This window comes from Esox lucius, chromosome 19 (assembly GCF_011004845.1).
Source record: "Esox lucius isolate fEsoLuc1 chromosome 19, fEsoLuc1.pri, whole genome shotgun sequence".
NCBI lineage: Eukaryota > Metazoa > Chordata > Actinopteri > Esociformes > Esocidae > Esox > Esox lucius.
In genome coordinates this window covers 12,231,002-12,243,968 of record NC_047587.1, presented here as the reverse complement: position 1 = coordinate 12,243,968, position 12,967 = coordinate 12,231,002, and the positions used below count along the sequence as shown (strand labels likewise).

The window sequence follows — 12,967 nt, the reverse complement described above, 5'->3', positions numbered from 1 at the left end:
TCTACATTATATAATTGTTGCACTCTAATACATTGGTTTCAGATCTCTTAACAACCATTGAAACTTCCCAAGCTATATCAGTTCTACAATAAATTATTATTTCTTACTCCCTATAGTGCCAACACCAAGACCCAAAGAAGTGCACTATATAGGGAGCAGCAGGCATTTTACCATGTGTTTGTAGTGTACAGTACATCCATCTGCATTCCATTGCAGTGCTTTGGTTTGGGATGGTTCTCCTCACAACCAAGGAAGCAGTGAAAAACCTATACATGCAAACCTACTGCGGTTTCAGCCCAGTGAAATGGAGGTCAGAATAAAATGGACTGTTGATACATACCAGTGCATCTCATTCATTTTGGACGGATCTCTAAAAACCCGCGGGTCGTCTTACTGTAATATCAAGCTATCAGCCGGCGAAGCAGTGGAAAATAACCACCACCTCGGCATTAGGCTGCATTCATCAAAAGAGGAACGGACTATAGATCCTACATTCCAGTGCATTGCCTTCCCACTGAGCAAAGGATGTTGAAAAGACATATTCCTAGTTGAAAATACATTGAATAGATGTTGAAAAGACATCTTTCAAATTATTTTGCTCAGCTCAGTGGGTTGGTTTTGGCCGGTGTGGTGGGGAGAACCTCTGTGCTAATGGTTTCCTGGTAATATGGTGGCAAAAATATGCCGCTAACGATAACATGCAACAGTACTCACTTATTGGTGCCATTGGCTGTGCTTCCTCAATATTGGATCCCTGTGGTGCCATCACTTGCTGCTCCCCAGTGTCCGTGCTACACCTCTGGGACGACCAGGACTTGGGACTAAGCTGTAAAGTTGATGGCGCGGCTTGTTCACTTGAATTCAGATCCCGAATCATTGTTCCTAGCCAAAGGACAAAGAGCTTTGAGGCAGATTATGTTACATTTTCACTGCTTTTGTGAACGGACGGGGACAATTCTGGACTGGGGAGGATGGAGAATAGTCACTCTTTCAAAGGGATCTTTCTCACTATTGTTATTTGCTGTGACCATAGCTAACAAATGTCAAAAGGCTTTTTCAAGCCTATTCTTTTAAATGGTGGCAATAATAGCAGCGGAGGGGAGTGGCCAATAAACCAACTTCCCTGGATTAGGTATCACAGCACATCTGTTGAGTGTAAAGGGCTACCTTACCTTCTCTGTAGGCTGTCTTCAGCTTGGATGATTGGATGAGAATGGAATGACTTGTTTACATTTTGCCTTGAGGCTATTTTTTTTAATCTGGTCGGAAAACTGTGGCAGGTGCCTTTTCATTTATTTAGCACAGCGTGAGGCTGGTTGACAGAGCTGTCTGGTGTTGCTATCAGTTATTTTGACATACACTCCCTGATTGTCAATGTGCCATGCAATTTTAATGTAACATTTGTTTTGCATTACAAATGTATGAATCCTTTCCCCGTTATTTTCCAATTATGCGACTTGCCAGAAACATTTTGGCAGAATTCAGATGACAGAGGAAGAAGGACCCAGCAACTGAATGTTTTCGCCTAGTGTTCATTTGATACCAGGAAATGTTTAACCCCTATTGTAGATAGACAAAAGGTTGTTTTAATCCCACTGTGAGGAAGGGTCAGGGGAGGGCCAGGCAACGAGGGGCGGGGGAGGTAGGCGTGTGTGTGTGTGCGAAACCGGCCCCCTCTCACCCACCATCACTCTAGTAGAGCTAGTTACATCAGAAAGACACAATGCAGGAGCCACTGGGAGTATGAGGACCTAACTTTATTTTTTTGCCTCACACACTCACACACTCACTGGGGACATTTGTCCTCGCAGAGAGCAGCAAAAGGTAGGAGAAAGGTAAAGTCAACTCTCAATGTGTACTTGGAGACTTTTATATCTTTTGACAACTTTGACACTTGTTGTGAAAACGTCAGTTATGCTGTGTGTCTCTGTGCGTCCTGTGTGTCTTCATGGCTCGCATCAGTGTTTCTTTGTAGCGTTTATGTCACGCAGATGGTATTCGCCCTTTCAGGCTAATGAACAGTGTGGTGGATGGAAATAATAATTGTGATTATGGGAACTGTGTCATAAAACAAGAAGTCTGTTTGTGAGTGGTTGGTTGGTCATCTGAGGCTTGCATTTGCAATCTTGCATTTCTCTGTGACATTACACACGGTTATACACTGGTTTCACGGACACAGATTAACAAAATGAAGGCAGAATCTACAATGAGCTTTATTTTCCTTAGTGTTTCCTTAGTATTTTCCTTACTTTCCTTAGTGTTCACCACCTCCACAAAATGTCAGCCTTTTTTTGTTGACTATCAAATTACTTATATTATAATGAATGCATGAAAGCACTCATAGCTTCTACTTCCCGTAAATTGCTTTGGTAACAATTGTTTAATGATTTCTCATCGTCCTCGGCTGGTAGTGATGGTGTTTCCGAGGCGATGTGTCCTGTCCGTGGTGCTGCTGTTCCCTTGCCATAGAAACCCAGAAGTCTAAAATTAAACCCACCGTTGGCTGCAAGGCTGCAGAGATTCAGACACAAGCTGTGCTGTTTATGCCTCTCCCCTCTCCTCTGCTGTTGTCTGATATGAGACTCATAGCCGTGAGAAAACTCAACGCAAGACACAGCCTCTCATTAGTCCGCCTGGGCTTGTGGCTGGAGCGGTAGCACTTGTACCGTGCTGCCGCTCACATGTACCGTCAAGCTCATATCGCATAAGAGTGTGAGAGATAAAGAGAAAGAAAATGGAGTGTGAGAGAGACTGGATTTGATGGGAATATCATAGGAGCAATCCAAAATGGTAACACAGGTGGAGAATGTGTCGGTTGGGGTTTGGGTCCAGTGTGACAGAAAGAAGTGTTTAGGGTTAGAAAGAGGCTTTCCCGTCACAGAGAGAATGGTGGTAGGACCATTGCTGGAGGTTCGGGGAGTTTTGAGTGATTTGAAACAGGAACAGACACAGGCCTTTTTTGACCAGTGTCTTCTTTGGCCCAGTGCATTTCTTTTGTATTTAAACCCATGTCAGAATAGTTGCAAAACATTTTAATGAGGCTGTTTTAGGAGGGATTTAAAAAAGGGAACACGTTTGGAACTTCATGTGTGATGGAGCGCTTTTAAGTGCTTTTATTTGCATGTCCTTGAAAATATACGAAGGATTATGTCACTCTGATACCAAAAGACGACAGCACAGGAATATTCAATGCCTCTTGTCTCCCTGTGAAGCCTTTTGGTAATGTACCTTTCTGTGAAGTGTTTTGGAAACGTCCCTTTCTGTGAAGCATTTAGGAAACATCCCATTCTGTGAAGCGTTTTTGAAACATCCCTTTCTGTGAAGCATTTTGGAAACGTCCCTTTCTGTGAAGCTTTTTGGAAACATCCCTTTCTGTGAAGTGTTTTGTTATCATGAACATACAATCGACTCTGGTTTCCTACACTTCTTCCTACTGCTGATCTGTCTTTCTGACCGTCTGTCTATCTGTATGTCTGTGCTGTTTGTCCCAGCTGCCTCCAGTCAGTCTTTGTCACCATAGCAGCAGTGGTGGTGCAGGGTGTAGGTCCGTTGGGTGGTGTTTGACTGGACCAGAGGAGGGTTTGCCCGCACTGGCCTGTCTGTCAGTCTGTGTGGAGATGTGGCTTCGGACAGATTACTGCTTTGTCAAACAATGCAAAAACACCTGATAACATTCTCAGTTCGTTGTTACATTTAGGCTTTTTTATACTTACATATCCAGTGGTAAAATACAATTACCAATACATTTTTAATAGTCAGTGCAGTATAAAGCGATGAGCTATAAATGCATGTCCTTTTCTTAAATCTACAGTTGATGTACTTATCTACATAGTTAAAATTTTAGCATATGCAATGCAAGTTACATGCAGAGAGATGAGATTGGTTAACATAGTCTCATTAGTCTCTGTGGGACATGGCTAGTTGCTGTGGGCCAAAAATAGGGAAATAACATTTTCATTTTCTGGTCATGATGGATCTATCTAGTATCTCTCATAACCTAGAGATAGAACAGGGAATAGACTTGAATATACTGAATACATGTATATTAAAAGTGTGTCAACCTGAGGTTGCCGTACGACACATTTGAGAAGGCTGGATGTTTCCTGTGTACATCTCTGTTCCTGGTTATCTAATGGAGATCGCTGTACTGCCGGGAAACAGTGGTGGGGCGTCTTGGATAACATGCCCTCTCTGAAGTCAACATGCCTCACCAGACAAAATTGCATTGGCTTCCTCAGTCATTTTTGAAATTGATTCCAGATGGTGTTTACCATAACATAGTTGTTAGGGTAGAAGGCCTTCTGTCAGAATATACCATTCAGTCCTGGAGCTGGAGCATTAGTCTGACAGCCAGAGAAACCCATCGACACACACAAACACCTTACCTCTGTCTTAAGCAGCCTGGCTGCTTTAGTGCCCCATTTGTCCGTCGGTATTTAGATTTTTCACTATTCAAAATCCGCGTGCGCGCATTCAGCTCTACACATATGGGACACGGATGAAGGCTTAAAAAAAAGGAAAGATATCCAGCACAGTTGAAAGCTTTCCAGCCCATTTCAATGGGAATATCAATGGCTTATGAAGGATTAGGCTGTTGTGGTGTAAAAATAAAAATGTTTAAATGTACGCAGCCCACTGTGGCTCCAGTAGGGTTTCCTGGAGGGAGCAATATCCTGGCCTCTCCTTTATCTCATTGCTTGGATGGGGTTCAACAGCAACTGTATAACTGGGGATTTACTGGTTGCATAGAAGACAGAGAGAAGCCTTACTGTGGGAAGGAATTACACACCTGTTGTGCTGATATGCATTCCACTGCAGAACCGTTTCTCGATAAAACTTAATCAGAATAATATAGTACATTTTGATATTTCTCCATTAATAGTGAAGCTTGTCAAATTCGAGCATCGGGGGGGGACTAGATTGGTTAAGCTATGTTTCCGTTTGATGGGAACGGGGAAAGGTCATATAGTGATCTATACGAATGCTGGTATCTACAGTAGGACTGATTCTTTATTTCTGCTTGTTTTTCAGAGTCAAGGAGAAGAGCCAGCCATTTCAAACAGGGAGGAGAGTCTTGAAGAGGCGGGGAGAGTGGATTTACTGTAAGTCAGGCTGTCTTATGTCAAGAATGCAGTGGTTCTTAATGCTTCACAGCACATCTCATATTCCCTCTCCAGTGTGTGGAATGTTATTGCCAAACTTCTCTGTTTCAAAACAAGAAGTTGTTTCTTCACTTTTGGTATGAATAGAAATGACTGCCTGTCCTTCTGTCATGTTTCGACTCAGTGAAGGACGTTCTGTGATTTCTTCTGCATGCTAAGTGGAAAGCATTATTCCGTCATAACAAATTGGCACCACTTTATTATACAGTGATGGGGATGAAATCAATGCCTTGTTTTATTGCTGTTCCTTGTGTGGCTTTGGTATCCTCCTATCACTGGGCATAACTCATTGTGTGTGTGCGTGTGTGTGTGTGTGCGTGTGCTATGCGTGTGTTTGCATCCGTCTGCGTGCCGGTAAGTGATTGGCATTTGCCCACCATTTTAGTGTACCAGTGTGTCCATTGGAAATGGCTTTGGCTTGGGCAGAATGAACGTGCGCACTTCATGCAGGGATCCAGTGTCATTTGGAGTGACCCGGTCTGTCTGTTGAGTGCAGGGAACAGCTTCAAGTTGTCAGGGTAACAAGCCTGTCCTTTTGGTCCAAGCTTCACCCCCCATTGAGTCCAGGCTTAGACATGTCACTATGAAACTCAAGTGTTCCAACTGCGTTAAATAATCATGTGGCCCATGTAGAGCTGAAAAAATAATCTATAAATGGCACTTGAAAACGAATTGTCATAGAAACCAGGACATCCACAGGTATGGCCCGTTCATGTTCTTTCATGACATTAAAACAATACAGGTTGGGACGTTTCCCGGGCATAAGTTGGTTTGGTCGTATTTTGGCCGAGAAATAATAACTTAGTATATTCAAGTCCCCCGTAGCCATGTTTACGTTTTCTCTTATTACGCTCGCTCACGACAGTAACTATCGTACGGCCAGCCTCCTGCCCAGCCTCCCGTATGGTACCACGCTGTCTGGCATACGATCATTTGAATACATTTTTTTAACTTCGGTCGTGGACGGTCTGTAAAAAAGCAGAATGGCTTGGCGCAGAGAGCTATGAGGAAAGCATGCTGCGATAACTCTCCTGAATCTGTTGCTGCAATGACACAGTGCCATCAATGTCGTTAGATATGCCCAAATTGGGAAAAATAAAATAACCTGCCTTCCAGCTTTCTTGTGTTGAATGAACACGTAATTTTGGATGTGTGGCAACACAAGACTTAAGATCTGTAAATCCATTCTAACACATGCTGGCATAGAATAAGAAATGTGGAAGGTGTGAAGGATCTCACCTGCCATCTTCCTTATTCTGGTGTTTCTCCTGCCACCCAAACATTCTGTATTATGCTGTTTCTCCACCCACCCCAATAATTCTGCTGTTTCTCCACCCGCCCAGCCATTCTGCTGTTTCTCCTACTGCTCAGCCTTTCTGCTGTTTCTCCTACTGCCCCAATAATTCTGCTGTTTCTCCTACTGCCCAGCCTTTCTGCTGTTTCTCCTACTGCCCCAATAATTCTGCTGTTTCTCCTACTGCCCCAATAATTCTGCTGTTTCTCCTACTGCCCAGCCAGTCTGATGTTTCTCCTACTGCCCAGCCATTCTGCTGTTTCTCCTACTGCCCAGCCAGTCTGATGTTTCTCCTACTGCCCAGCCATTCTGCTGTTTCTCCTACTGCCCAGCCATTCTGCTGTTTCTCCTAATGCCCAGCCATTCTGCTGTTTCTCCACCCGCCCAGCCAGTCTGCTGTTTCTCCTACCGCCCCCATAATTGTGCTGTTTCTCCTACTGCCCCCATAATTCTGCTGTTTCTCCTAATGCCCAGCCATTCTGCTGTTTCTCCAGCCACCCCCATAATTGTGCTGTTTCTCCTAATGCCCAGCCATTCAGCTGTTTCTCCACCGGCCCAGCCATTCAGCTGTTTCTCCCCCGCCCAGCCATTCTGCTGTTTCTCCACCCGCCCAGACATTCTGCTGTTTCTCCACCCGCCCAGCCAGTCTGCTGTTTCTCCTACCGCCCCGCCATTCTGGTGCCCCATACACATTACAGCACAGAGCAGTATGAGATCGTGATAAAAACGTGTTGGATACTGGGTCTTCAGTAGCTCAAGTTTGATAGAGCATGTCGCTGACTATCCTCGGGTTGTAGGTTTGATTCCCATGGGGGACCAGTGTACAATGTATGTAGTAGAGGAGGGGATTAGAGAGAGACTGAGAGAGGGAGATGTAAAGGACTACTGACATCTCGGTGCTCGTCCCAGCCGTCACAGCTCGCCGTCGGATGATGAACACTAACCACACAGTCAGACACATTCCCTCACTCTTCACCCCCGCCGTCTGCGCCTCACTCTCTCTCACCCCATCAATTGCCCTAATTCTCTCTGTTGGCTGTTCTGAATGCTGTAGTCAATTATACCTCTGTGAGCCCCTGGCCAGATAGGCTGAGTCCACACTTTTAAATGACCATTTCAGTAGAGAGAGAAAGAGATAGCAAGAGAAGTTAGGCACATTTTAGGGTCACAGGACACCCTACAAAATTATTTCTAATATGCCTATCCATTTAAATACGTGTCTAATGTCTACTCGAAATAGTGGATTTGTTTCTTATATTTAATTTTCACTTCTGTTATTATTATTATTATAAATCAATTTATTGCATTGGCAGTGTCAACAGTTACCTATGTCAAATAGCTCCATGAAGTTGAAGAAAGGAAAGTGAGAAAGGGCTACAGAGATAGAGACACTTCTAAAAAGTGAGAGAAACTGAAAGAGAGAGGGAGTTAGGACAACAGAAAATGCAGCTTATTCTAGGAGAGAAATCCACTTGTGCTATATTTGCGGCAAAATATGTAGCTTCCTGTCACACCCGAAAGGGACAACCAACTTAACAATGTATCAGGATAATGAATCTACAGTAATAACTGTATCCTTCCCCCTACATACTTGTAACTGTGATCGTTGTTGTTCACTATGTTTTCATTTATATATTTGTTTGTTTGTTTTGCCTAATAATTTTAATATATTGATGTTTGCTTTGGCAATGTCTGTAGTAACACATGCCATGCCAGTAAAGCCATTTGAATTGAATTGATTTGAGTTAGAGTGCTACAGGTAGTAGATGGAGAGAGAGTGCTTCAGAAATACTGCTACAGATATGGCGCTGCAGTGAGAGGGCACACACTGAATCGGCAGTTTGAAACCCACTGAGGCGTGAACCAATGGGTCTTTGTGAGCCGCAGCTTTCAGTGGGGAGGAGTGAATAGACCCGATGTAGAGGTTTCTGTTTACCTCACCCAGGCTCTCTTTCACAGGGTTACCTCGTATCGCGTGTGTTCGGGACAGGCTTTGCGTCCTTGTTGTTTGTGTGTTTAGATGTCCGCGGGCACAGGGGCAGAGGAGTTTATCAAAACTGTCAACCTGTTGCAGTTGTTTAGATACAACCACCCACATGAAGGGTTACTATGGCCCGAAGGGGGGGACAACGAGTCCAGATTCTGTGGACTCTGAGTAAGAACCGGAACATTACACTGCAGTATCCCCCCCACACAAGGCTGCAGTCTACATCTAAACGTGTGTGTGTGTGTGCGTGTGCGCATGTCCGAACGTCTGTGTCCCTGTCTACAAGCTGCTGGGACTCATTTGTTACATTGCGCTGGTTGGACCAGCAGGTTGGATCTCAACATTTGAGGAAGCCACTGTAGTTCCTGTAGCACAGATGGAGTTGACACCCATCAGACACATCTCGGCAGGTCCCAGATCTGGTGTTACATGGAGTGACCCGTGGGCTTGGCCAGTGAGTCCCAGAGCTCCTTAACGTGTCCGTGAGGTCCCTAAACCTCTGACGGACACACTTCCTGGGGCCCACGCAGAAGTAGCGAAAACACACCTCAGACGATAATTTGCACAATAGTGCAGTGTAACCCAGAGAACTATATTGAGGTAAATCAGCTTTCAGTTCTTCTGCGCCTCACATTTGGAGTAATCTCTAGGATTGTTTGAAATCAAATTATCTGGTGCCTCTAAGGCAATTCAGAAAGTTGTCAGAGGAATCTACTCATAAGACAATGTATTTCTCTTATGCTTAGTGTGCTCATAGTATCTGTGTTCATCCCATTTTGTACTGTACATGTTTAGAATAATGTAAAGTGTGTTTCACGCGGGGCCCATCCGCAAAAGAGGCCTTTGGTCTCAGCATGACCGCCCCCACCCGCCACTAAAATAAACATAAACATAACGCATGAGCCTGTTAAGACGAACACCGTTATACAATTATAAAATACACCTGCAATATAATAGACATCACAGGCTAATGTCTGTTTCTCTTCCCCGTCATTCCGGCAGGAGTCTTTTTTAATCTGCTTTATAATTCTAGTTGTGTTGCTACGACCGTGTTGCGTCAGTGAGTGGGAGACGAGGAGGCGGACAGGTTCTCCTTGGGGAGCTCTGCTCCGGCTCCTATGATTCAGCTGAGCTGGCCTGACAACCTGCAGGACAGATAGACAGATGGAGTGGACAGGCAGGGGACATGGAGGTCTACACCTGCCTCTTCATTTCATCCTTCTTTCTTCCCCTCCTCCTTCTTGTCAACCTCTGCTTCTCCCTCTGTGACTACCTTTCTCAACATCTTCTATCCATCTTTTTAGTTTAACCTTGTATAAAACGCATGGAGGAATTTGCTTTCATTTCCGGGCCCCTTCTATGAAACAATCCCCAAATCCTACCTGATAGAGGTGGCTGGACAGAGAGGATTGTGTCTAAATGTCTAAGTGGCCTGATGTGTGATGCTGTGCTCGGTCTTATCTGCAGAGAGTGGTGACTTGCAGTGAGCTGCCTTAAAACTCCCATGATTCATCTGGTCATTAGACCCGGGTCATGGTTCCTAGGACCGAACTGTCTGTTCATCAATATAAACCACACACTCTTACGTGGTGCGGAATACAGATGGACCCATTCAGATGGAGCCCCCTACACACCTGCTGCCAGCCCTGCACAATGCACCTGGCTGTGTCTGTGGCTGAAACCACCATGACAATGCAGAACACCACTCAGGCTGGACTCTCTTCTGCTCCCACCATACCCCTCCCCGGGCCTCGCGGAACATTGACCAGAACCCATTTAATGGTGGAACCGGAACGGACCTTTAATGTTAAATGGAATCCTGTGATGTTCCGCTCTGGGAACCAGTGCAATAATTGTTTGACGTGTGGCGAGGTGATTTTCCAGGCATTGTTTTAGACTCTGGCCGGACCTGACAGCAGGCAGGATGTGTGTTTAGATGGAGCACTAAGATAAATGTCTGGATGGGGCCCGACTGGGCCCTGGACCAGTCCCACTCAGACTGTTGACGATGAGCATGAAGTGGTGGTAATGGGTCCACCTGTCAGGCCAACATCACTGACAAAAGGGCTGGGGTGTACATTAGTGATGTTCACTTTTAGATAAGTGTACATTAGTGACGTTCACTTTTAGATAAGTGTACATTAGCTGTGTTGAAAGCCTTTTCACTTAATTTAGTCTCTGACGGTTTTATATCCTGTCTTGCTAGTGACAGTTGGCTAAACAGCACAAACTGATACCTGGATGTGATCGTACACGCAAATGGGGGTTTTAAAGAGTCAACATCATCAGCGTCATTGTAGTTTGATTTGAGAGCTCAGGGCCACTGCCATGTCGGTGCTTTGATTAACATCAGAGGTGAACAGCTGTAGTGTTCAGTAAAAAATACATGTATCAGTAAGTACAGACAGTTCCTCTTCTGATTATGAGAACACGTTACTGGAAACTCCAGTCAAACATATCTTGAGGGCAAACGTCCTGTTCACTGTAAGCCCTGGTTTAGAAGTATCTTTCAGTACTAAACTACAGGGACTGGAGCTACCGCTAATCTCAAACTGCCTTTCTCTAATTTCTCCAAAGTATTTCTGTAATGAAACAAGGTCACAGCCAAGTAATGAGAACATCCAATCCGCTTAGCGAGGAGAGATCCTTATTTCACTGTTATTTTGTTCTCTGTAAAATATCAGCAGTTACTGAGTGTCTAAAAGTTAATCAGATCAATTTCCATCAACTTGTACTTTGGAGAAAAAAAGGAGAGAGTGGAGAGAGAAAGAGAGAGAGAAGGAGAGAGGGAGAAGGAGAGAGGGAGGAGAGACAGAGAAGGAGAGAGGGAGAAGGAGAGAGGGAGAAGGAGAGACAGAGAAGGAGAGAAGGGAGAAGGAGAGACAGAGAAGGAGAGAGGGAGAAGGAGAGACAGAGAAGGAGAGAGGGAGAAGGAGAGACAGAGAAGGAGAGAAGGGAGAAGGAGAGACAGAGAAGGAGAGAGGGAGAATGTGTATTCAGGGCACATACAGTAGGAGCAGTAGTTAGTTTACTCTGGGCTACCTTTGATGAATTGTTGCTTTCTTTGGCTTCTTTGGAGGATGTTTGTCGAACTTAGCATATGAAAACCTGACTCATGAAATGGAGTGGAATAGAGTGGCGATAGCTCAGGCCAGTGTAGGCACAGCTCATTGAGACCAGGCTGAAAGAGGCTGTTTGAACTGGGTATTTGACATCACTCTACCTTTCCTCACGTTTTGGTTTTCGCCTGGTGTATCACTGCGGCGGAAACCTCCGGACACCGTCACCCATACTAATAGTGTCTACCCCCTGATGGAGTTAGCATTTGTTGAGCAGTGGACAGGTGCTGTGGAGGAAGGTAGATCACCCCAGACTCAAATCATTTCACATCCAAAAACAAACTGTTACACTCCAGGTTCTCTGTAAGAAATGTTTCCAGTGAATAGTATTCACGCTCTTTTGATGAAAACAACAAATACATTTGCTACTCCCTCGGTTTGTCTTTTTATTCTGTGATTCTCCCACCAGAAAATAGCATGATTTGATTTTCTCACATTTTGAAAGGACCATTGTTTGTCGCTGTCTGAGAACGGACGGCCGGTGCTTTTAAAGAGCATTGGCGGGGAAGTGATTTGTATTCACCTGCTCCGTCTGAATGGAGCTGGAGAGAGTAGAGGGGGGAGGACAGAGAGGGGGAGAAGAGAAGGGAGGAGATGGAGCTCAGTTACATTTCTGGTTTCATATCAAGTTATAGATAACTCTGACACACACACACACACATTCAAAGTTTAATTTGGTTATTGTCTCCGTCAGGCTGTAGATTCGTACTTTCCAAAACTTGAAGAATTCTAACTCGTGTAAAAACATGGATGAAATACCACGCAGGGCATGTTGACGCGATCATTCTAACGCGTATGGAATCTGGATCGGTGCTTTGTTCAGGCACAGCAAGGAAATGTGTTATTCAAATCGAAGGATGCCCATGTGGACCGCCAGGCCAAGCCACTGCCTACATTTATTAGAACAGCGTGGGTTTAATTCCGACCATGTGCTGTTTCAGCAAAACCCCTCTCTCACTTTTGTGTCAAATAAAGAATACTAATGCCTGAAAAAATGAATCTAAGCATTTCTCTGTATTAGGAATACGTGTGCTTAGTGGCGAAATCCATAATTGCACATACAGTACGGGCTGGTTCTTCCACAGCTCTTTACTACAATGAATCCCTTGAATTTTTCCATACTGCCTTTTCTCTGTGGACATTCTCTTTGATTGGCTGGGCTCTGTCCTACAACTCCTTTCTTCCCGTCAGCTAGTACACAAAGGAGACAAAGTGGGACTGGGTTCTGGGGAAAGGAACTCCTTACAGTGTTACATACAGGACCCGGCCTGGGCAGACTCAGAGAGGCCCGGACCACGCCGTGTAGGGAAGCCTATAGAGGACAATGAATGGGTTTGAGAGATCCTAGCGCCTGCGAAGAGTCTTTGATTAGGTTTCCTGGCTCAGGGACGAGGGATGGGACACA

The 12,967-nt window shown here is 44.8% G+C and overlaps 1 protein-coding gene across 21 annotated transcripts in view; it reads left to right on the top strand.

Moving 5' to 3' along the window:
- The window catches only part of LOC105021842 (neuronal cell adhesion molecule), an 85,155-nt gene that overhangs the window by 33,705 nt on the left and 38,483 nt on the right, over positions 1-12,967 (top strand). For 19 of the 21 annotated variants that reach the window (XM_010889794.4, XM_010889805.4, XM_010889792.4 and 16 more), the window contains exon 2: positions 5,032-5,102. The gene's annotated coding sequence lies outside the window, so the exon portion shown is untranslated. Of the gene's footprint in view, positions 1-1,702; positions 1,836-5,031; positions 5,103-12,967 lie in introns of those variants that run through there. The other 2 variants (XM_010889795.3, XM_010889793.3) reach the window with 2 other exon arrangements.